At 38.0% G+C, this 25,467-nt stretch overlaps 1 protein-coding gene across 6 annotated transcripts in view; it reads left to right on the top strand.

Annotated features, from left to right (window-relative positions):
- The window catches only part of HS2ST1 (heparan sulfate 2-O-sulfotransferase 1), a 310,493-nt gene that overhangs the window by 203,524 nt on the left and 81,502 nt on the right, over positions 1–25,467 (top strand). The window lies entirely within an intron of this gene.

The following is a 25,467-nucleotide window of genomic DNA, read 5'->3' as shown; positions in this document are numbered from 1 at the left end:
AGTTTGAATGCATGCTGTACCACTTAGGAAATATTGTGGCCTTGAACAAGAAAAGGGAACCTTTTTAATTTCCTTTACTATGAAATGGGAAAATAAAATGTATTTCCTAGGGTTGCTATGAGGATGAAGGAAATGTAAAGTATCCAATACCATGATCAGCATGTTATGTAGCAGGCCTTCAATAAGTGATCACTGTTGCCACTGAAGTAGAAATACCTTGTTGGATAGAAGGTTATACTATTTGGCCTCTAAGGTCCATTCTAAAGTTATTATTTTATAAGTTTTATTTTACCTACTGTCTTAAGTAAGGTACATTTATAAATGTTAGTGTTGGAGTTGTCATTACTAAAATATAATTTTGAATTATGAAAAATTGTTTAGTAAAGTCCTTATACTATTTGAATCATTCTTAATGTGTATTTTAATAATTAAAGGATGTTTTGACAGTTAAATTCATTGCCTAATGCTAAATACCTAGAAATAGTACAATAGAGACTGTGTCATTAAGAATTCAGTCAGTAAAACAAACTCGCCATGTTTTTCCACGGAGGGAATTTAACATACATCAGTGTTGGAGGTATGAAATGAGATGAAAGCACAGAGATAACTGAAAGATAAATGCTGAAAGCAGCTCCCACATCCCACATAGGGCAGGAGGAAAAAAATTGCCGAGGGACCCAACATCTCTCTGAGGAAATCGTCCTGTCTGATGGTTGCTGCTACCTCTAAAGAGTTACAGTGAAGCTTGAGGCTAGAATCCACGGCTGCTGTCAAGGGCAAAGCACTGTTACTAGAATAGCACTGAGAGGAATATCTAGCCAATTGGGAGGAAGTTCTTTCCCCTTCTCTTGCCTTTCAGTCTCCTTTTAAAGTCTCTCATTGGCAGAACTTAGAAGGAAGCCAGTGGCAAAGGAGAGGAGAAATACAGTTTGTAGATCCTGAGCCCCTGAGTCTCAGGATCACACAGCTGAGTATAAAAGGGTGAATTTGAAATTAAGAAACAATGGCTTAATAAATGGCACTTAGACTTCCGTATAGAATATCTTTTATGTCATATTTTAAAAATCAAATTTGTGTGTGTGTATATATATATATATATATTTGTGTAGAAAACCTGTGTTTTGAAGTTCTTTTCTTTTGTAGAAGGCACTTACCTAGCCATATACTTTCCATCAGTGCTTTGATATATTTCTTTCAGAAGGAATGACTTAATTCGCTAAGAATTCCATACAGTTTACTTTCGCTTCCAAACTTTTTGTTAAGATTTGATCTACATGGTGATGAATATACAACTATGTGATGATATTGTGAGCCCTTGATTGCATACCAGTTATGGAATGTTCATATATTAAGAATGTTCGTGTTGTATGTTGATATATTTTATTAATAAAAAAAAAAGATTTTGATCTGAAGCCTCAAGAGTCTCTAGAAAACTTTTTCCTTCCTGATTGTGATTCTTCCAGAAATTAAGATTTGCAGAATATAACACAAATTAAAAATTATAACCTGAAGAAATGACTTCATCTTTGCAATCACAAGTCTATCATTTGAATAAAATTATTAGTCTGGGTTTTCGCAGTTGAAGCAGGGTTAACTTGTAGAGATAAGACTGTCTCTAACATATTATGTTAAGCTGTCTCCTTTACAAAAGTGAGCCAATTGTTTGTAAACTCATTTTTTACTAAGAATAATATGGTATCTTTGAAGAAAGTAATTTTTTTCAGATACTGGTATTCATGGCAAATGTCCTGTTATAATTAAGACTAAAGCCCACAGCTCTGTTAAGACTCGACATGTCTAAACAGCATGCTAGAGAACCCAGAGCCCTATAAGAGTGGCCTTAAGACTAACTTTGAGAGCCAGAGGCAAAGCTTAACTGGGCTTTCTCTTCCTGTTCAAATCAGAGCACTTTCACTTTTTTTTTTTTTGCTTTTATTTGTTTTTTTTAAATTGGTTTTATTTGCAGTAGTTTACTAGGGGAAGAAGATAATTCCACTGGCTTAAAAAATAATAATTTGGATAATGATTGAATAGCATTCCCACAAATGCTATTTTCCTTCTTGTGGTTGGTGTAGCTACTCAGAAAACTTTCTTTTTCTAAAGACCATACAGTAAATAAATTGTAGAAAAGTTAGAAATGAATTAAAATCTCATTTATTATAGATATTTCAACAGAGGATATATACTACATACTGGAGATACATAGTATACATACTTGCAAATTCTTTTTATTATTATTATTACTTTTTATTTTTTTGCATGGGCAAGCACCAGGAGACGAACCTGGGTCTCCAGCATGGCAGGCAAGAACTCTGCCTGCTGAGGCACTGTGGCCCCATACTTGCAAATTCTTAATAGCAAAATATTCTTAAAGGAATTTCTAAGGAGCTGGTACTCTATTTGAATGCACAACCTGTGACTGAGATACTGCAGTTTTTTTCCCTAAAACTAAAAATAATGTTGACCCATAATTTTTAGAGTGGATGGTTGAAAAATCTAGTGTAAAAACAGGAAAGCTGGTATTTCTGAAGTTTACTGTCACTGTTCTTTTATTATTTTTCAGTTTAGAAATAAATTTCCTCCAAAAAGTGTGGGGTTTAAAAAAAAAACTTCTGTTGAAATCAGAGCCTGTTTTACACAAAAGGTAGCAAAACAGAACATTTGCCCTAGTGTTCTATACGTTGGTTGAACAATAATTGTATGTCTTTATTTTGTAATTTAGGAACAAATCCTCCCAAGTTGTCATCTTCACTATCAGGGAAGATAAAAAGAGAAACAAAAATGAGATATGACATAAAATCCAAAAGACAAAATGGTAAAGTACTGCCTTTATAGTAAAACATTAAATGTTAATGGATAAAACTCCCCAATCAAAAAAAAATTGATTAAAAAACAGGACTCATCTATATGCTGTCTACAGGAGACTCATTTTAGACCCAAGGACAAAAATAGGATGAAAGTAAAAGGTTGGGAAGAGATATTTCATGCAAACAACAATCAGAAAAGGCCAGGAGTAGCTTTACAAATATCTGACAAATTAGACTTCAAATGTAAAACAATTAGAAGAGACAGAGAAGGACACTATATATTAATAAAAGGAACAATTCAGCAAGAAGACATAACATCCCCAAATTAGTATTGTTTCTATACACCAGTGATGAGCAATCTGATTAAGACACCAAGAAAAAAAATTCCATTTACAATAGCAACCAAAAGAATAAAATATTTAGGAATAAATTTAACTAAATATTTGGACACAAAAGACCTATACACAGAAAACTATAAGAAATTGCTAAAAGAAATCATGGGAGACCTAAATAAATGGAAGATCATACCATGATCATGTATTGGAAGATTAAATATAGTTAAGATGTCACTTCTACCCAAACTGACTTATAGATTCAATGCAATACCAATTAAAATCCCAACAACTTACTTTGCAGAAATAGAATAGCCAATAACCAAATTTATTTGGAAGGGCAGCATGCCCCAAATAGGTAAAGATATCTTGAGAATGAAAAATGAAGTGGGAGGTCTCACACTACCTGGCTTTTAAGCATATTATGAAGCTACAGTGGTCAAAACAGCAAAATGGCATAAAAATAGATATACTGACCAGTGGAATTGAATTGAGTGTTCAGAAATAGACCCTCTCACTTATGGACAGCTGATCTTTGATAAGGTGGTCAAGCCAACCCACCTGAGGCAGAGCAGCCTCTTCAATAAATGGTGTTTGGAGAACTGGATATCCATATGCAAAAGAATGAAAAAGGATCCATATCTTACACCATATACAAAAATTAACTCAAAAATAAATCAAAGACCTAGACATTAGAGTTAAGACAGTAAAACTCTTAGAAGAAAATAGGGAAATATCTTATAAATCTTGTAATAGGAGGCAGTTTCCTAGACCTTACACCCAATGCACAAGTATTGAAAACTAAAATAGATAAATGAGATCTCCTTAGAATTAAATACTTTGTGCATCAAAGAACTTTGTCAGGAAAGTAAAAAGGCAACCTATGCAATGGGAGACAATATTTGGAAACCACATATCAGATAAGGGTGTAGTATCTAGAAAATAAAGAGATTCTTCAACTCAACAACAAAAGATAAACAACCCAATTAAAAATGTGCAAAAACATGAAGAGCCACTTCTCAGAAGAGGAAAAACAAATGACTAAAAGGCACATGAAGAGATGCTCAGTTTCACTGCCCATTAGGGAAATGCAAATCAAAACCGCAATGAGATATCTCACACCCACTAGAATGGCTGTTATCCAAAAAATAAAACAACAAGTGCTGGAGAGGATGTGAAGAGATTCGCTTATCCGCTGTTGGTGGGAATGTAAAATGGTACCATTCTGGAAGGCAGTTTGGTAGTTCCTCAGAAAGCTAGGTATAGAAGTGCCGTATGATCCAGCCATCCCATTACTAGGTATATTTTCAGAGGAACTGAAGAAAAGGATACAAATGGACATTTTCACACTGTTCTTTATAGCAGCATTATTTATGATTGCCAAGAGATGGAACATCTCAAATGTCCATCAGTGAATGAGTGGTTAAACAAGCTGTGGTATATACGTGTGTTGGAAAATTATGCAGGTGTGAGACAGAATAAAGTCACTGAAGCATGTAACAACGTGAATGAACCTTGAGGACTTTATGTTGAATGAAATTAGCCAGAAACAAAACAATGAATAGTGTATGGTCTCACTAATAAGAATTAACATTAATACATGAACTTTGGGAGTTGAAGTTAAGAACACAGATTATTAGAAGATAGAAATAGGGTAGAGATTGTGCATTTGATGTTGAAAGAATCTAGAGTGTACAAGAGGACTGATTGTAAAACTTCAGAAATGGATAACACAATACTACCTGATTGTAGCACAGTAATATGAGTACACTGAATGAAGCTGAATGTGATAGGCTGTTTGAAAGGATTATATAACCTAGAAAAGCCATGTTTTATAGAACCAGCTTCTGGTTTTATTGGTTTTCTCGATTGTTTTTCATGTTCTAAATTTCATTTATTTCTGCTCTAATCTTTGTTTTTTCTTTCCTTTTGCTTGCTTTGGGGTTAGTTTGATGTCCTTTCTCTAGTTCTTCCAAATGGACAGTTAATTCCTCGATTTTTGCCCTTTCTTCTTTTTTGATCTAGGCATTTAGGGCAATAAATTTCCCTCTTAGCACTGCCTTTGCTGCGTCCCATAAGTTTTGATATGTTGTGTCTTCATTTTCAGTTGCTTCGAGATATTTACTGATTTCTCTTGTAACTTCTTCCTTGACTCTCTGGTTGTTTAAGAGTGTGTTTTGAGCCTCCACATATTTTTGAATTTTCTGGCACTCTGCCTATTATTGATTTCCAACTTCATTCCTTTATGGTCTGAGAAAGTGTTTTGTATGATTTCAGTCTCTTTAAATTTATTGAGACTTGCTTTGTGACCCAGCATATGGTCTATCTTTGAGAATGATCCATGGGCACTTGAGAAAAAGGTATATCTTGCTGTTGTGGGGTATAATGTTCTATAAATGTCTGTTAAGTCTAGCTCATTTATTGTATTATTCAAATTCTCTGTTTCTTTATTGATCCTCTGTCTAGATGTTCTGTCCATTGATGAGAATGGGGAATTGAAGTTTCCAACTATTGTAGTAGATGTGTCTATTTCTCTTTTCAGTGTTTGCCACATGTATTTTGGAGCATTCTGGTTTGGTGCATAAATATTTATGATTGTTATGTCTTCGTGCTGAATTGTTCCTTTTATTAGTACATAGTATCCTTCTTTGTCTCTTTTAGCTGTTTTACATTTGAAGTCTAATTTGTTGGATATTAGTATAGCTACTCCTGCTCTTTTCTGGTTGTTATTTGCATGAAATATCTTTTCCCAACATTTCACTTTCAACCTATGCTTATCTTTGGGTCTAAGATGTGTTTCCTGTAGACAGCATATAGAAGGATCCTGTTTTTTAATCCATTCTGCCAGTCTATGTCTTTTGATTGGGGAGTTTAATCCATTGACATTCAGTGTTATTACTGTACGGGTAGTACTTTCTTCTACCATTTTGCCTTTTGGATTTTATATGTCATATCTAATTTTCTTTCTTTTACCTTTACTCATAGTCTTCCTTTCTACACTCTTCTCCACACTTCTCTCTTTTGTCTTTTTGTATCTGTCTCTAGTGTTCCCTTTAGTATTTCTTGTAGAGCTGGTCTCTTGGTCACACATTCTCTCAGTGATTTTTTGTCTGAAAATGTTTTAATTTCTCCCTCATTTTTTGAAGGATAACTTTGCTGGATATAGAATTCTTGGTTGGCAGTTTTCTCTTTTAGTAATTTAAATATAGCATCCCACTGTCTTCTCACCTCCATGGTTTCTGCTGAGAAATCTATGCATAGTCTTATTGGGTTTCCCTTGTATGTGATGGATTGTTTTTCTCTTGCTGCTTTCAAGATCCTCTCTTTCTCTTTGACCTCTGACATTCTGATTAGTAAGTGTCTTGGAGAACGTCTATTTGGATCTGTTCTCTTTGGGGTATGCTGCACTTCTTAGATCAGTAATTTTAAATCTTTCATAAGAGTTGGGAAATTTTCAGTGGTAATTTCCTCCATTAGTTTTTCTCCTCCTTTTCCCTTCTCTTCTCCTTCTGGAACACCCATAGCACGTATATTCGTGCACTTCATGTTGTCATTCAGTTCCCTGAGTCTCTGCTCATATTTTTCCATTTTTTCCCTATAGTTTCGGTTTCTTGTCAGATTTCAGATGTTCTGTCCTCCAGTTCACTAATCCTATCTTCTGCCTCTCAAAATCTACCATTGTAGGTTTCCATTGTTTTTCTTCCATCTCTTCTACTGTGCCTTTCATTCCCATAAGTTCTGTGATTTGTTTTTTTAGACTTTCAATTTCTTCTTTTTGTTCATTCCTTACCTTCTTTATATCCTCCCTCAATTCATTGATTTGATTTTTGATGAGGTTTTCCATGTCTGTTCGTATATTCTGAATTAATTGTTTCAGCTCCTGAATCTCATTTGAATTGTTGGTTTGTTCCTTTGACTGGGCCATGTCTTCAATTTTCCTGGTGTGATTTGTTATTTTTTGCTGGCGTCTAGACATTTAATTATCTTAGTTAGTTTATTCTGGAGATTACTTTCACTTCTTTTACCTAGGGTTTTCTTGCTGGATGAATTTGTTGTCTATCTGTTATTTTACTTTCAGTTCAGTTTTTTCTGGACCTCTAGCTTAGATTTTGTTTAATAGAGGAGAATTTTTCAGTTTTTGTTTTCTTGTTTCTTGCCCTGCTTGTATGATGCCTTTTATCCCCCCACCCTTAGGAGGGTCTATGTTGGTATTATAGACCCCAGCCGGATTTTCCCAGACTAAACTGACCTCCTATCAGGGGGAAGGAGTCACCTGCGTCAATTTTCCCTGAGGGTGTGACCCAGCATGTTGAAAGACTTTCCTGTGGAGTCTCTGGGCTCTGTATGCCCAGTGTGTGGCACTTATCTGCCTGCAGGTCCCACCAGGATAAGATAATGTGGAACCTTTAACTTTGGCAGACTCTCCCTGCTGGGGGCGTGGTGGAGACAGAGGAGAGGTTGTAGGCTGGTTTTAATGGCTTCAAATTACCAAGTACTGGGGTCTGAATTCCTTGAGGGAGGGTTCCACCCGAGTTGGGCTTCATCCCTCCCCTGGGGAAGGCACAGGCTCCAGACAAGCCCTCAAATGAGCTTGTTTCTTCCTATACCTGGGGCAGCTGCAGCCTGAGAAGTCCTGCCGCTATATCCAAAGGCAGTCAAGCCTTTGTAGAAACACAGCCATAAAAACCTCTGTTTCTTTTCTTTTTTCTTTTTCTGTTAGCCCAATGAGTAACCTCCACTTTGACCAGGTTCACCTGAGCTGGGGGCCTATTTTTAGTAGTCAGAATTTGTTAATTAACACCACAATTGGTGTTTGGTTGGACTCAGCCCCTGCTGCTGTTAAAGCTCTTTCCTTTCCCCTCTGGGAAGCAGCCTGTGGGGGAGGGGCACTGGCCGCCACACCTTGGGAAACTCACGGTTCTGGGGAGGCTCACAACCGGTCCAGCTGGTCCAGACTGGGGTACGCTGTGTGTCCGGTCACTGAGGTGGCCCAGGAGCTGTTCTGTGCTGTTTCTGGTTATTTAGTAGTTATTCTGGAGGACGAACTAAAACGCGCACATTGTTAAGCTGCCATCTTGGCCCCTCCCTAATTCAAGAGTATCGAAAAGCCATGTTTTAATCCTGGTCCATCTTGTGGAGGTAGCCGTTTCTTTTAATCCCTATTGAATACTGTAGGTTGGAAACTTGATTAGAATATCTTCATGGAGATGTGATGCCTAATTGTGGGTATTAACCTTTCATTAGAGGGAATTGTGACTCTACCCATTCCAGGTGGGTCTTGATTATTTTACCAGAATCTTTTAAAAGAGGAAACATTTTGAAGCTTCAGAGCCGCAAGAGCAACAGAGCCCATGAAACCAGAGACCTTTGGAGATGAAGAAGGAAAATGCCTCTGGGCAAACTTCATGAAACAGGAAGCCTGGGGAGAAAGCTAGCAGACGTCACCATGTTCGCCATGTGCTTTTCCAGTTGAGAGAGAAACCCAGAACTTCATTGGCCTTTCTTGAGTGAGCCTCATATTGGCGCCTTAATTTGAACATTTTTATAGACTTGCTTTAATTGGGACATTTTCACGGCCTTAGAACTGTAAACTTTCAACTTAATAAACTGTTTTTAATGGCTTTAAAAGCAGTTCCATTTCTAGTATATCGCATTCTGGCAGTTAGCAAACTAGAACATGTGAGTATAATTGAGGGAAAAGGGCTGGGATCACATAAGAAACCAGAAGGAATGATAAGGATAAAGACTAAGATGGTATAACTTAGTAATGCTTAGAGTGGACAATGATGATGATTAAATGTACAAATAAAAAATGATTTTTGCATGATGGAGAACAAAAGAATGTCGACATTGCAAGGTGTTGAAAATGAATAGCAAGTACACAGAAAAAGTACAGTCGATTCAAGTAGGTTCTGTAGTCAACAGTAGCAGTATAATATGTGTGGTAGTTAGATTCAGGTGTTAATTTGGCTAGGTGAGAGTGCCTAGTTCTACTGCTGTGGACATGAGCCAATGGCATGTGAACCTCATCTGTTGTTGATTACATCTGCAGTGGGTTAGGAGGCGTGCCTGCTGCAGTGAATAATGTTTGATTTAAGCGGCTAGTGCCTACTGCAGTGAATAATGTTTGATTTAAGCGGCTAGTGCTTAAATGAGAGCGTTCAATGTAACATAGCCCAAGCAACTCAGCATACTTCATCTCAGCACTCTAGCTCAGCCCAGTCCTCTGGAGATGCAGAAAGGAATCACCTCGGGGTAAGTTGTTGGAATCCAGAGGCCTGTAGAGAAGGCCAGCAGAGATCATCCTGTGCCTTCCCACGTAAGAAAGAACCTCAGTTGAAAGTTAACTGCCTTTCCTCTGAAGAACTATACGTTTAATAAATAAATCCCCTTTTATTGAAAGCCAATCTGTCTCTGATGTGTTGCATTCCAGCAGCTAAAAAACTAGAACAGATTTGGTACCGGAGAAGTGGGGTGCTGCTTCAGTTTGCAAATACCAGTCATGTTGGACCAGTTTTTTAAATGGTTAAGGGGAAGATTTTGGAGGAACTTTGAAGAGAATGAATGAGAAGTCCTGGAGTGCTTGAAGAGACTGTTGGTGTAAACGGAACCACTGCCAATCTGGAAAAGGGAGGACACAAAAGGGAAAAATTGGAGTTTGCAGAGTGAAAACCATGGAAGCTCAGGTCTGAAGCCAAGAAACCTCAGCCAGAAGAGTAGACCCACCCATATACATGGAAAGGGTGAGTTTTCCCTGAGGGCAGAGAATGAGTCTCCCATCTCGTTGCAGTGGAAGAATTATGCTGCCTCAGGCTTTGGAACAGGTGTAGCACACTCCTTGGAAACTGGGGAGAGCCTGGCTGCCACCACATGGCGGGGTTGAGCGTGTGCCCAGGAAATGGCAGGGAGCCTCAGGGGTGGCCCCGATGCCTAGAGAGAGTGGAGCAGAGAAAGAGGCGGGCCACTGCATAGGCCCTTGGAAAGGGTAGGACTGCCACTTTCTAAAGCTGAAGGATAAATGACTTTCAAACTTTGAAATCCAATGGCTTTTGCCCTGCAGGTTTTGCATCTGTGTTTCTTCCAATTTCTCTCTATGGAAATGAAAACCTGTATCCTGTGACTATCCTCCTTTGCACACTGGCACCAGATAACTTGTTTTTGAGATTCATAGGCCCACAGCCAGAAGAGAATTTTTTGCACTTTAATATTGTTTAAGGTGATGCGTGTAGTTGCCAAGTTGACAAGGGGTGGACAAGTGGTAGATTCAGTTGTCAACTTGGCTAGGTGAAGGTGCCTAGTTCTATTGCTGTGGGTGTGAGCCAATGGCATGCAAACCTCCTCTGTTGCTGATTACATCTGCAGTGATTAGGAGGCGTGCCTGCTGCAGTGAATGATGTTTGATTGAATTGGCTGGTGCTTAAATGAGAGAGCGCAATGTAGCACAGCCCAAGCAGCTCAGCATACCTCATCTCAGCACTCCCAGCTCAGCCCAGGCCTTTGAAGATACAGAAAGGAATCACCCCGGGGAAAGTTGTTGGAACCCAGAGGCCTGGAGGGAAGGCCAGCAGACGTCAACCTGTGCCATCCTGCGTAAGAAAGAACCTCAGTTGAAAGTAGCTGCTTTTCCTCTGAAGAACTATATGTTTATAACTAAATAAATTCCCTTTTATTGAAAGCCAATCTGTCTCTGGTGTGTTGCATTCCAACAGCTAGCAAACTAGAACAATATGCTTCCACTGAATGTAACAAAGGCATTATGCCAAAACTAATGTCAGCATGCAGGTGGGCATTGGGGAGGGGTATAGATTCTTGGTGGAAAAAAAGGAAATGTGTTCATGCAGATTGTGGTAGTGAAGACATGTCTGTTTACTTAGGTTGATTGTATGATGTACAAGTAAAACTTTAAAAATGAACAGAGAAACAAGTGCTAGAGAAAATGTGGAGAAAGAAATGTACCTGGGTGGGCCATGGTGGTTCAGCAGGCAGATTTCTGCCATACTGGAAACCTGTGTTTGATTCCCGGTGCCTACCCATGTTTAAAAAAAAAAAAAAAAAAAAAAAAGGAGATGTACCTATTCACTGTCAATAGGAAAACTGAGAAGTTCAGTCCTTTGGCGGGCAATGTGATGGCTCCACAGGAGGCTAGTGGTGGGTTGCCATGTGATCTTGCAGCCCCATTGCTCAGTGTATACCTGGAGGAACTCAGTGTGAAGACAGGAATGGACATTTCCATACTGGTGTTTATGGCTGCACTGTTTCTGTTTCACAATGGAGGAGGTGGCCTAAGGGTACAACCACTAGGAATAGAATGTGGAATGGGGAACTGTGGTGTATACATACAATGGGCTGCTGAGCCTCGACAAGAAGGAATGAAGTTGTGAGGTGTGCAACTAAGTAAATGAACCTTAAGGGATATAAGTTGAAAAAAATGTCAGAAACAAAAAGACATATTATCATACCCCACTCATATGTACTAACTATAATATAAAAACTCAGTGAACTGACTTTGAGAGCATTGCATTGGGGCCTATTGTAAAAGGTCCTAGATTATAAACTCTTGCAGCAGTCACATATATTCAGGAGTTGTAACTGTTATTCCTAAATTCTGAGATACTGAGCTGTTTGTATATGACCTAGTCGTTCCCAGAAACTTCAGGTATTATGTGACACCTTAGACTCAGAGTTAGAGCTCTGAAGATGTGAAAGTCAGCACTATCCCATATAGGAACTGTTAAAAAGTTGAAGAAGGGATCAGACTTCATTTAGTGATACGAATGAAGCTGATCGGGATAGGACTGGAGTAGATCAGAAAATGGGGTAAAGGGTGATATTGTCCATATTTTAAAACTTCAACTTCTGTATGAATCCAAAGGGAGAAATGTTTATGTGGTACAAAATTTATATTTTGTGTAGCTCATTACCTAGTTAAACTTGTATGGTCAATTTAGTTGAATACTATCAGTACATGGAATCTTGAATAGGGCATGAGATCTCATTGGTTTGTCCAGGTTAGTATGATGCCTCAATATATCCCAGAGTAATTTGTGCAGTGAATAAAGAAGTATTTGCAAAGTCTGCTTGGGGGACTTAGGAGAAAAGGGGAAGTATCCAACTTCCCCATTTGGAGAATTTCTGATATTTTCGTAGGCAGTAGGAATAATAGGCTAAGCCCTTGATCTTGGGGTTCGCCCCTATGAAACTTATTCCTGCAAAGGATAGGCTAAGCCTACTTATAATTATGCCTAAAAGGCAACCCCAGAGAACCTCTTTTCTTTCTCAGATGTACCCTCTCTCTAAGTTAACTCAGTAGGTGAACTCACTGCCCTCCCTGCTACGTGGGACATGACTCCCAGGGGTGTAAATCTCTTTAGCAATATGGGACCAAACTCCCGGAATGAACTGGGACCTGGCATCATGGGATTGAGAAAGCCTTCTTGACCAAAAGCAGAAATAGAGAAATGAGACAAAGTTTCAGTGGCTAGGAGATTTCAAGCATAGTTGAGAGGTTATCCTGGAGGTTGTTCTTATGCATTATGTAGATATCCCTTTTTTAGTGTGGTGTATTGGAGTGGCTGGGGGAAGTACCTGAAACTGTTGACCTGTATTCCAGTAGCCTTGATTCTTGAAGACTATTGTATAATAATATAGATTTACGGTATGATTGTGATTATGAAAACTTGCGTCTCATACTCCTTTTATCCAGCGTATGTTCAGATGAGTAAAAAAATATGGATAAAAAATAAATAATAGGATGGGTATGGGATAAAATAAATTGGGTAGATTGAAGTACTAGTGGTCACTGAAAGGGAGGGTAAGGGGTATGGAATGATGTTGTGAGCCCCTGATTATACACCATGTCTGGACTGTATGTATGTGAAGATTTGCTAATAAAGTCATTAAAAAAAAGAGAGAGAGAGAGAGAACCAGAAAAGAAATCCTTTACTAATACTGGGCAAAACCATTTCAAAGCCTGCAGAAATCATGTATTCATATGATGGTATTTTTATGGACACCCATGAGCTTATTATTGTCTGTAGTCCAGGAATTCTTTAAAAAAATAATTTTGGGTTTTCATTTTCATGATGATCTTAAATATAAAAGTTTGCTCTCAATCATCTAGCAGAGAACTGGTCCATGAATTCAATGCCTATGCTTATTTTTATTTGAGATTTGCTTTGGTGATTGCATATTTTCCGAGTTGCACAGTAGTCCAGATAGAGAAAAGCATTGGAAGAAGTAAATTATCATGTGGGACATAGTAGGCTAGGCTTGCTGAACTCAGAAAAGGATGAACTAAGGTGTCTACTATGATTATTTTTGTCATCTGGTCAATTAATAAGCAGTAGCAGCTTTCAAATTGGGGAATAAAAAAACCTGCATTGTGGATTTAAGTACCACATTTACATTTAGAACAGCTTTATTTTTTTTTAGAATGAATATAACATTAAATTAATTTCAATTTAAGTTATATTGGTTTTGTGGTTTTATCAGTATTTAAAAAGATATTTTGGTTTTAAATTTGTATAAGATGTCTTGAACCTACTTTTTTTTTTCATTATTAGAGAACTTCTGGGTTTATACAACAGTCATGCATAAAATACAGATTTTCCATATAACATCCTATTATAACACCATTCAGTGGTGTGGAACATTTGTTACAATTGATGATAGCACATTTTTATAATTGTATTATTAACTATAGTCCATGTTTAACTTAAGGTTCACTGTTTATATAATGTAGTTCCATGGATTTGTTTTTCAAATTTTTATTCTGTTACCATATATGCCATCTAGCATTTCCCATTTTAGTCACATTCAGCTGTATATTTTCAAGGCTGTTAATTCCATTCAGAACGTTGTGCTACTGTCACCACCTTCCATTACCAAAACGTTTCGGTCATTCCAAATAGGAACCTTGTACATACTAAGCCTTACCTCCTGTGCCCGTTAGAAACTGTTGGTACCCCAGAAAGCCATGTTCTTTAATCCTCATTCAGTATTGTTGGATGAGATCTTTTTTATTGTTTCCATGGAGATGTGACCTACCCATTTGTGGGTGTTACCTTTTGATTTGGTGGTTTCCATGGAGATGTCTCCACCCACTCAAGGTGGGGTTGCTTACTGGATCCCTTTTAAGAGGGAACCATTTTGGAAAAAGCTTGAGAGCGCACACAGAGACTTTTGGAAATGCAGAAAGTAAACACCCCCAGGGAAGCCATTTGAAGAAGCTGGCAGAGAAAGCTAGCAGACTTCTCCGTGTGCCTTCTCAGCTGAGAGAGAGACCCCAAACTTCATTGGCACTTTGTTTGAGGTTAAGGTATCTTTCTCTTGGATGCCTTAGTTTGAACATTTCTATGAAGACCTTTGAACTATAACCTTGTAACTTAATTAATTCTCATTTTAAAAGCCATTCCAATTCTGGTATATGACGTTCTGGCAGCTTTAACAAACCAAAACATTTCCCCTTCCCTCTTCCCACCCAGTTCCCTGGTAACCTTTATTCTGGATTCTGAGTCTATGAGTTTGCTTATTCTAATTATTGTGTATCAGTGAGATCTTCCAATATTTGTCATTTGTGCCTGGCTTATTTCACTCAACATGAAGGCTTCAAGATTCATCCATGTTGTTGCATGTGTCAGAACTTCATTCCTTTTTTTTTTTTTTGCAGAGATCCGGGAATTGAACCTGGGTCTCTGGCATGGCAGGTGAGAACTCTGCTTGCTGAGCCACCATGGCCTGCCCAGAACTTCATTCCTTTTTACAGTCAAATAAATATCCTGTCGTGAGGATATGCTATATTTTATTTATCCGTTTATCTGTTGATGGAACCTTGTTTTGCTTCCATCTCTTGGCAATTGTGATTAATGCCACTATGAAGGAGCATCAGTATGCAAACGTCTGTATGAGTTTCCTGCTTTCATTTCTTTTGGGTATATACCTAGTAGTGGGATTGCCAGGTCATATGGTAGTTCTGTACTTACATTTCTGAGGAACCACCAAAATATCTTCCACAGTATGTGCACCATTCTTCCTTCCTACCAATAATGAATGAGTGTTCCTATTTCTCTGCTTACAGGTCTTTCCTTGTCTCAAACAGCTTTTGCCTGGAGGGCAAATTCTGAGAGGAGGGTCATTCTGAGAGGAAAATCCAGTGTGGACTTTCCCAAGTCAGTCTTTTCCAGCTGAAGCAGAGCCAGGGACCCACGAAGGGAGTGCAGAATAGCTCCAAAGTGCCCTGGGGAGGGGATTGGGATAGGTGCCAAGAGCTTCTTCATGGCTCCCCAAAGTTGGGCTTTCTTGGCCTGTCAGCAAATGCAGCCCTTCAACTAACTATCCCTGCAGCCCAGAGGAAAGATAGCATATTTGTCTCCAACACTGTGGATTTTTTCTGGGGCTAGATGAAACAATGGCTGCCCGCAAAGTTGGATACCCAGTGATCTGAAGTCACTAATGAAAAGCCATTATCAGTGATGAGCTGTGCCCACCCCTTTTCTTGGGGTCAAGGATTTTTACGTCCCTCTCTGTCACCAGCAAGCTAGTCAGGGTTTGGGCTCCACAGTGGTTGGCTATGAGAGTAGAGTGGTGATTGGCACTGGTGGTGGCCGTGCAGAGAGAGCAATTTACTGTTCTTTGATGTTAGAATAATTATATACTTATATGTTCTCACACCTATCACCCATACTTTTTCTTTCCTATGAACAAATTAGTATTTATCACTGAGTATTGACTTACTGTCAAATTTTCAGGAACAAATTTTTCTCATTAAAATGAGACGTCCTGTGCATATTGAGGCCTAAGGGAACAAGGAGGAGAGGCACTTAATTCAGCTGAGTGGGACAGGCCAGAAAGATGATTTTAGACAAAGTGTTCAGAAGATTTATCCAGATATGGAAACTGAAGCTCCAAAAGGTGAAGAAAAATATTCAAGGACACATACAAATGAGTAAAGGCAAGATTTAAATGTATCAGTTCCCACTCCAGCAGCCAGTGGTCTTCCAAATAGAATTGTTTGATTCTGTAATATGTACACCACTTTTTGGGTTCATGCCCTAGAGAAAAAAATTCTTCAGTAAAAATAAAAGGGATTTAGTGCCACAGTTTTCCTTTCAAATGTAGAAGAAGCAAAGTACTTGGGAGTTACAAATATTAATTTCAGCTTGCTCCCATCTATGATTTTTGCCTGTTTATAAGACTTTCAGAAAGAATTATAAAGCCCTGGAGTCCTTATTTAACCAGCACACCCTTGTTACTGACAAGGATATGCTGTTTAACAGTTTTATGAGGAGCATTAAGAAAGGAGAGAAGCATGTGAAAGTCTATTTGGTTTTTATGTTCACAGAATCTTTTCAAATTGGGGTGGGGGAGGGAAATGTGTTTCCACTTGTCATTGAAACAGTCTCTGGTTTGTTGCTCAGAAGTTGATGAAGCAGCATTTTAAAGAAAATTATAGTATCTGTTATGAATAACTTTGCCCTTTTTAACCTAATAATATCTCTTTTTGGATTTGTCCAAGTACAGAAATTACTTAAGGAAAATATAATTAATTCTTCTAGGAATATAAATTTGCCATGTAATTCTTTAGCATCCCTCTTGTAGGGCAAGTCTAGTGGTGATGAACTCCCTCAGCTTTTGTTTATCCAGGAATGTCTTAATCTCTCCCTCATTTTTGAAAGGCAGTTTTGCTGGATATGTAATTTTTGGCTGGCAATTTTTTTTCCAGCACTTTTCACTGTCTTTTTGCCTCCATGGTTTCCAATGAGAAATTGGTACTTAATCTTATTAAGACTCCCATGTATGTGTCACATTGGTCTCGTTGCAGCTTCCAGAATTCTCACTTTGTCTTTGCATTCAACAGTCTGATTATAATATGCTGTGGCATGTGTCTATTTGGGTTTATCTTGCTTGGAATTCATTGAGCATCTGGGATATATATATTTATGTCTTTTGGTAAATTTGTTTAGTTTACAGCCATTATTTCCTTGAATAGTCTCTCTGCCCCTTCCTCTCTTTCTTTTCCTTCTAGGACTCCCACAATGCATATATTGGTATGCTTGTTAGTGTCCCACAGTATCCTCAGGTTCTGTTCACCTTCCTTCATTCTTTCTCCTTTCTGCCTCTCAGACTGAATGATTTCCATGTTCTTATCTTCAAGTTACATGATTCTTTCTTCTGCCAGCTCCAGTCTGCTGATGGACCATCTAGGGAATTTTTTATTTCTGTAACTGTGGTCTTCAGCTCTGTATTAGTCTGTTAAGCTGCCAGAATGCAATATACCAGAAATGGAATGGCTTTCAAAAAGAGAATTTATTATGTTAGTTTACAGTTCTAAGGAAGTGAAGATGTCCAAATTAAAGGCACCAGCAAGAGGTTACCTTCACTTAAGAAAGGCTGATGCCATCCAGAACACCTCTGTCAGCTGGAAAGGCACATGCTAGCATCTCTGGTCCTTGTTCCTGGTTCATTGCTTCCAGCTTCTGATGCCAGTACTTACCTCTCTAAGCATCTGTGGTGTTTCACTCAGTTCCTCTGGGACACAACTCTGGGTTTGGGCTTTCTTAGCATCTCATGGGAAGGCACATGGTGATGTCTGCTGGGCTCTGCCTATGTCTTGGCATCTTTCTCTGTGGGCACTCCAAGCATCTCCAAACATCAGTGTCTTTGAAGTAACTGTTCTCCAAGCATCTGCATCTGCTCTGGCAGCTCTGAACTTTCTCCAAAATGTTTCCTATTGTAAAGGATTCCAGTAAACTAATCAAGACCTACCTGGAATGGATAGAGTCACATCTCATCTAATTAAAAGGTCACACCCACAATTGGGCATGCCTCATCTCCATGGGGATAATCTAATAAAAAATTTCTGCTCTACAATCTTGAATCAGGATTAAAAGAAACAGCTGCCCTTACAGGATCAAATCAGAATTAAAACATGGCTTTTCTGGGCTACATAATACTTTCAAACCAGCACTAGTTCTGTTTGGTTTCTTTTAATAATTTTCATATCTGTTCATATTCTCTTTGGTGTATCTATCATTTTTCTGATTTCCGTTAGCTGTTTGTCTATATTCTCCTTTAGCTCTTTGAGCTTATTTAGGACTTTTTTTTTTTGTATGCTATATGGTGGGTCACATCTCATTCTTTTTCCATGTGAGTATCCCATTATTGCAGCACCATTATGTTGAAATTTTGTTTGTTTGTTTTTGTTGGTTTCTTCGTTTTGGGACGTGCATGGACTAGGAATCAAACTCGGGTCTCCCACATGGCAAGCGAAAATTCTACCACTGAACAACCTTTGCACCCCCCTGTTTAGGACTATTATTTAAAAGTCTTTGCCTGGTATAGTCCAGGTCTGGTTTTTCTCAGTGATGATTTCTTATGCTTTAATGTTCTCCTTTGCCTGGGTTTTTCTGTTTTGTAATCTTTTATTGAAACCTGGATGTTTTTAATACTTTAATGTCCTATTGCTGGAATTATACTCTTAAGCTTGTAGCCAGCTAGTGTTGTGAACACGTTTTCCTTGACTGCCTGGAGCTAATTGAAAAAAAAAAAAAAGAAAAGAAAAAAAGTAAACACGTTTCCCAGTTATTCTAGTTTGCTAAAATGCCAAAAGTAGATACCATAAAATGCATTGGCTTTAACTGTGAAGATTTATTAGCTTACAAGTTTACAGTTTTGAGGCTGAAAAAAATGTCCAAATCAAGGCATCATTAGGTGATGCTTTCTGCCTGAAGACTGATTGCCAGCAATCCTGGGTGACTCCATCCTATGGCAAGGCCTGGTCTCTCCCTTCTTTTCTGGGTTTCATTGCTTTCAGCTTCTTGCTTCTGTGGTTTTCTCTCCTTCATCTGAATTTCACTGTCTTATAAAGGACTCCAGTAAGAGGACTAAAATAGGTCACATTGTAAGTTAAGGTCCTACTTACCTAAAGATCCTATTTACAGTGGGTCCACCCCCACAGGAATGGATTAACTTTAAGAACATACTTTTGGGGGTACATACAGCTTTAAACCATCACACAATCTTTGCAGATTGACCTGTGCAAGTGTTCTTCCTTAGAACGCTTTTTATCCATAATATGAGTTGTATGATAATAGCTCCGGGCCAAAGTGTAGGGGCCTCCCTGATCCTTTCTGTACATGTCTTGTCTGAGGTACGCAGAACCTAGGAATTTCCATCTCCAGCACCCCACTCCCAATTTACCTGGTTATAAGTATCCTCTCTTTCCTAGGAAACAGTTTCCTCGTAGTCTTGGGTAGTGTACCGTATATTCGACGGCAAGCGGTCCTTTGCCCCAGGCAGTCACAACTTGACTGCTGTCGCACAGTCTTCTGTAGTAGAGTTCTCTGTTCTGCTTTCTATACACAGGGCAAGTTCTGGGATGGCAAGTCCCTCTAGCCACCACCAGACAGATTGGGCCAAGCATGCATGCTCCCAATATGTGCATGAACATTACTCTGTTCCTTCTGTAACTGGAACCATGGATCCATACTGGACGCATGGGCTGGCTCTGCCTGGAGCTGGCGAAGCACATGTGCTAGGGCCAGCCAGGTGCCAGGAGATTCTCCCATTTTTAAATCCTTCCTTCTTTGTTATACTCCTCCTTCTCTTTAAATAACATATATATATATATAAGCCATAAATTTCAAAGTACATTGCAACAATTAGTTGTAGAAAAGATTTCAGAGTTTGGTGGGTTCAGTTCCCCAATTTTAGGCTTTTATTTCTAGCTGCTTGAAGGTACTGGAGGCTAAAAGCAATATCAGTATAATGATTCAGCAGTCCTACTTGTTTGTTAAACCCTACCATCTCTGTATAACTCCACCATCTTTCTCCCACTCTTTAGGGATATTTGGGCTATTCCCATTCTTTTCATGTAGAAAGGGGCTGTCAATAATATAGGATAGGGAGATGGAACTAGTTGGTGTTCTAGAAGGGCTGGCCCGTCTGTATTTCAGTACTTATCTGGTCCAGGGACCCATCTGAGATCCTACCATTTTTAAGATACCTTTTTTTTTTCTTTTATTTACTTATTTTCTTATTTGGCACTCACCCTGTTACGAGGTCCTTTAAGTGTTTTCTGGAGCCCTGAAAAATAAGTTTTGTCAGTTGCTGCTGGTTGTTCAAAGCTTATGTGGGGAGATAGAGCACTGAAGCACCCCATTCCACTATTTTGTTCAGGGCAGGGCCTATTGGAATACTAATTTAATTATAAAAAATGGGAAGATGCTCTTTAGATGATGGAAATGGAAAATTTTGATATGTTAAGAATGTTGGATATTTTAAAGAACAAACAAAAAAGTTTAGGTGTCATTCTTCTAAAATGGGTGATGGTCCCCTCTACCACCATGATATTGTAACGCTAATATTTCATGGCATTATTTGTCACTTTGATGTACCATGGATAACTATTAAAAGCAAAACTGTTTCAAAATATTCTGTTTAAGTGATATATAATCAGGCCCCAATAATGATAGCTGAGAAAAAGAAAATAATTGCTCTTAAACATATCTGTTTAATCAATAAACCCTATTCTGTCGACAACTTCACTCGTTCTCAGTCCACCTGTAAAGAATACCACCTGTAGAGAAATGGGCCTAGGAGAAAGTTTGAACTATTATGACAACATTTAAAATTGATTAATTTGTAGACTCCTTTTTATCTGAAGGTAGTGATATTATAAACATCACTGGGTGAAACTCTATTTTGGAATAATTGTAGTATGTCAGTTCTCCTTCCCAGTCCCACATAATTTTATCTGTTAAAGGTCAAAAGTGGACCCAAATACTAGAATGTTAACTTGAGGTCATTCTGAACCTTCCAGTCACTTTTAAAATTTATTTCTTTTATTGATACATTTGAGATTTTCTTCTTTTTTTGTCATGATTAATTTATAAATCATCGTAAGTATTTATTTTCTTTAAATATCTCAGCAAGTATTCATAGATTGTTTTAGATTGGCACTTAACTGCTCTCTAATAGTTAATTTCCAAAAGTAATCAGAATTTCCTTTATTCATGGTCCAGCTTGCTACTTACCTACTTTGAGTTCTTGCTTTTAGTAAAAGTGAATTTTGTTTTTCTCTTCTTTTTATTGCTTTTTTCCCAACTATGTGGACAGAAAACGTAGGCCCCATAACAGCTATTCTTGGCCTTAAAAGCTATGAAATGTATATATGGAAGACCAGTGCAATTAAAAGTTTTGAATAGCCTCCGCAATGGATTAACTCCCATAAATTTTCTGGATGAGCAGCTGTTTCAATTTAACCATATGTGAATGCCGTCCTTTATAAAAATAATTTTTTTCCTTTCATCTATTCATTTCCAGTGTTTGGTTTTTCTTAATCCATTTAGTATGTTCTAAACCTCATCTTCTAATCATGATGGGCCTCTGATAAATAAAAATAATAAATGCCATTGTTTAAATGTTTTTAAAATGTTATAGAACCTGAAATCGTATATATTTAAGAATAGTTACAGACATTCAGAAAATAGGCATTCATGAATTGAGTAGTAAAATGAATCCCCACAGATGCTGGAAAAGTTTTAGTGATGAAAGGTGGTGATGGTGGCACAATGTTGTGAATGTAATGAGCAGCACTGAATTATATATTTGAATGTGATTAAAAGGTGAATTTTTAGATTGTATATATGTTGTTAGAATAAAAATTTTTAAAAATCATAGGGCTGTACAACTCAGTGTACCCATATAAACTATGGACTATAATTATAATATTTCATCAGTTGTAAACAAAGCTACACACGAATGCAAAGTGTTGAAAGTAGGGAAAACTGTGGGTCTATATGGGAACTCTGTCTTTTCTGCAAACCTACAGCTTATCTAGATAAACAGCAACAAAAAAAACTTAGCCGTAAGAATCAGAAAAAAAATATCCCCACATATCACCTTGCTTCAGCAATTATCAACTCATGTCTAATATTTCATCCATATCTTCCCCACAGCAGTGTATCTCAGATATCAGATCACTTTATCCATAAATGTTCCTCATAGGGATTATTGAAATATAATTCATGAACTAAAATGAAAGTAGTCCCATAACCCCATTGGCTCCTCGGAGTAATAGATAATAAAGAACCTATGTTAGAAAGAAATATATAATTTTCTGCTGGAGTTGAAAGACTGTGTCACATAGTAACTGTTTTACTAGGACTGTGCAGAGAGAGCGTGAAATGCCCTCACAGCAGCTCCACAGTAAAACTCTGAAAAATATCTTCTTTTTCTGATTCTGGAATCCACATTTTAATTTTAAAAGGTAATTTTTTTAGGTCATCTATGCCTTTACTTGTGTTAGTGGATTTTGATTCCTTATATGGAATAACAACAGTATACTGCCACAGTGAGCAAGAATGAGTTTAATAATGAGAGACAGGAGTGGGAAAACATTACAGTTTTACTGGTTTATCAGTTGAGACCCAGTAACTGAACTGTGATTGCATTACTTATTTAATGAGTAATTTTTGGCAAATGTGCAAGGGTTATTAACTTTCAAATATAAAGAGATAACAATTCTTAAACTTATGTAGGATAATGAGTGGATCACCTAACCTTTGATTTATTTCTAAGGGTTAAATAAAAACAAAATTAGTGTGAGAATGGCTTTGAGCTGCCACAGAGTTTACAGTATGTTTTTATTCCATGACAAATTAAAATGTAAACTTTTGGGGGCAGGCCACGGTGGCTCAGCAGGTAAGAGTGCTTGCCTGCCATGCCCGAGGACCCAGGTTCGATTCCCGGTGCCTGCCTATGTAAAAAAAATAAAATAAAAAAATGTAAACTTTTTGGATTGTGACTGTTTGTAGCAAGGGGATGGCTAGTATTCAGCAAATACTTGAAAAATTATTTTAGAGAAGTTAGATTTTTGTCCCCAAGTTTTATGATTTGGGGACTCCAGCGTAACTATTATGGATGGTTTTCCCAGATTCCGGAGAGGAAAATATAAATTAACAGTGGATTGATAATTTTATTATTCAAACTATGAATTGAAAGTTGTTTTCATAATGAGGTTTTACACTATTTAGCGAAATTGTCCTCATCTTGTAAATGTGCTGAATATGACCATTTAAAAGTATATTTTTTAAAAATGCAAATATAGTGTGTCAGGCTAATAGAATGATGTTCTGAGAAATCAGAACCATGTTTTGAAAGCATCTTGAGGTTTCAGAAACCTTTCAGATCCTATCAGTATGTATACTAAGCTCTTTTCTTTTAAAGGACTATATAAAATTGAATTAAAGAATATAAAAGAGTCTCTAGTGCTTAGAAAATGAACTAACTGAATATACACATTGTGGTGGGCTAAATATTGGTCCTTTAAATACACCCATGTCCTAATCTCTAGAACCTGTGACTGTGTTATTTTACATGGTAAAAGGGACCTTGCAGGTGTGATTAAATTAAGGATCTTGAGATGGGGAGATGATTCTGGGTTATCCTGATGGGCCCAATATAATCCCACATATCCTTTTAAGAGGGAGGCAAGAGAGTCAGATTCTGAAAAGGAAATTTGACTATGGAAGCAGTCGTCATTGAGAGAGACTTGAAAATGCTGTGCAGCTGGCTTTGAAGATGGAGGAAAAGAGACTTTTCCTTACAGGTGACCTCTGAAAGCTGGAAAAGTCAAGGAAATAGGCCTTATATTCCTAACCCAACCATTTGTAATTATTCGGGAGCCCCCCCATCCCACCCCATTCAGTCTATACTAGGCATGACCCAGAGCCTGACTTAAACCTTAAGTGGCAGCACGACATGAGATTTCTAGCTTTCCTTGGCCACTTGCAGGCTCTCTTTCTATACACTAATCCTGGCCTGGATTGCCCCAAAAGTAGCTTTGCTGCTTGCCTCATAGCAGGGTATGTACATGCTCAACAAGGGGTCCTCTCCCACCAAGATGCCCATGAGGGAGTGGTACCTCTTACCTCTAGACCCACTAAACAATTGCTTTGACTGCAGTGGATGTTACCGTGGATGAGTGTGGAGTTGTGGTGTGTTTCTTCAGAAGTGTAAAATTCTGTTGTGGAAGTAGAGATTGAGCATTTGAAAAAGGGAGATCTGAGGCCATCTAACTTGGAGAAGAACTTGCCATTTCCCTCCACCTGGATTAACTCAGGTGCCAGCCAGGCAACTCTTGTCTATCAGCTCACAGCATATGTCTCCTGGACAGAGATTCCATACAAGATTGTGAGCCAGGGGATTGTGCAAAAGAAGTATGAACGGGTACTGGAGAAGAAAGAGCACTGTAGGTATTTGGGCAAGGAAATCATACCTGACACCCAGTACACCAGACACAAGCCCAAACCCTGCTACTAAGCTGTAGGTGTGTTCTGGGACAGCTTTGGATCCACGCAGTTGTGAACTGCCATCCAGCCCAAGCACTCGCCTCTGGGAAGTTTTCTGTATTGATGTGCCTGCTTCATCAATTGACAGAATACTGTTGTAGAAAAATTCTAAAAAGTTCTAAAAGTTTGTTGTTGTTTTCACTGAAGAAAGTTCTGAGAATGCCGTATTTTCTTTTAAAAACAACAGACCACTTTCTAGTGAAGTCAAGGCAATGGCTTTTTCCATAGCCTAAGGAAGGAATGCAAACCTGCCAACACCTTGATTTTAGGACTTCTGACCTCCAAAACTATAAGATAATAAGTTTGTATTGTGATAAACCACTGAGTTTGTGACAGTTATTACAACAATAAAAAGAAACAAATGTTCCCATGAACAGTTTTCAATAGTGACATTGGCCTGTTGATATTAGAAGCATCAGTTCTAACAGATTTTTTCAAACATGACTTTCCTTGAAAAACTTTATCAACTTTTAGGATTAAGACTTTCCCTGCACTGCACTCAAGGAAAAAAATGAACCCTGTTCCAAATTACTTTTTCCTCTTAAGATATCACATAGTTGATTTCCATGGCCCAGGAGATTTTCTGATGTTCCTTCATGTCAGTGAAAGAATATTATCATGATAATTTGGCAAACACTTCTTGACTTGTTTTTCTATTTATGGAATAGACTGTGGTATTTCAATTTTTATGCAACTACTACATATCTAACATTGTTGTAGGCACCTGATATACATTATGAGTTCTACAATAATCTTTTAAGTTTGGTACTACCTATAGTCTACAAGTGAGGATCCTGAGTGTAACAAATCAATTAGTTTAAAATAAATTAACATTTGTTGGGTGCACAGGTGGTTCAGTGGTAAAATGCTCGCCTTCCATGTGGGAGACCTGTGTTGGATTCCTGGACCATGTAGCCACCCCCCCACCCAAAAAAAAAATTGTTGTGAAAATCTCTCTCTCCCAGTAGAATTTAAAAA

The sequence above is a fragment of the Tamandua tetradactyla genome, chromosome 11, assembly GCF_023851605.1.
Source record: "Tamandua tetradactyla isolate mTamTet1 chromosome 11, mTamTet1.pri, whole genome shotgun sequence".
Classification (NCBI taxonomy): domain Eukaryota; kingdom Metazoa; phylum Chordata; class Mammalia; order Pilosa; family Myrmecophagidae; genus Tamandua; species Tamandua tetradactyla.
This window is presented reverse-complemented; position numbering and strand designations above follow the sequence as displayed.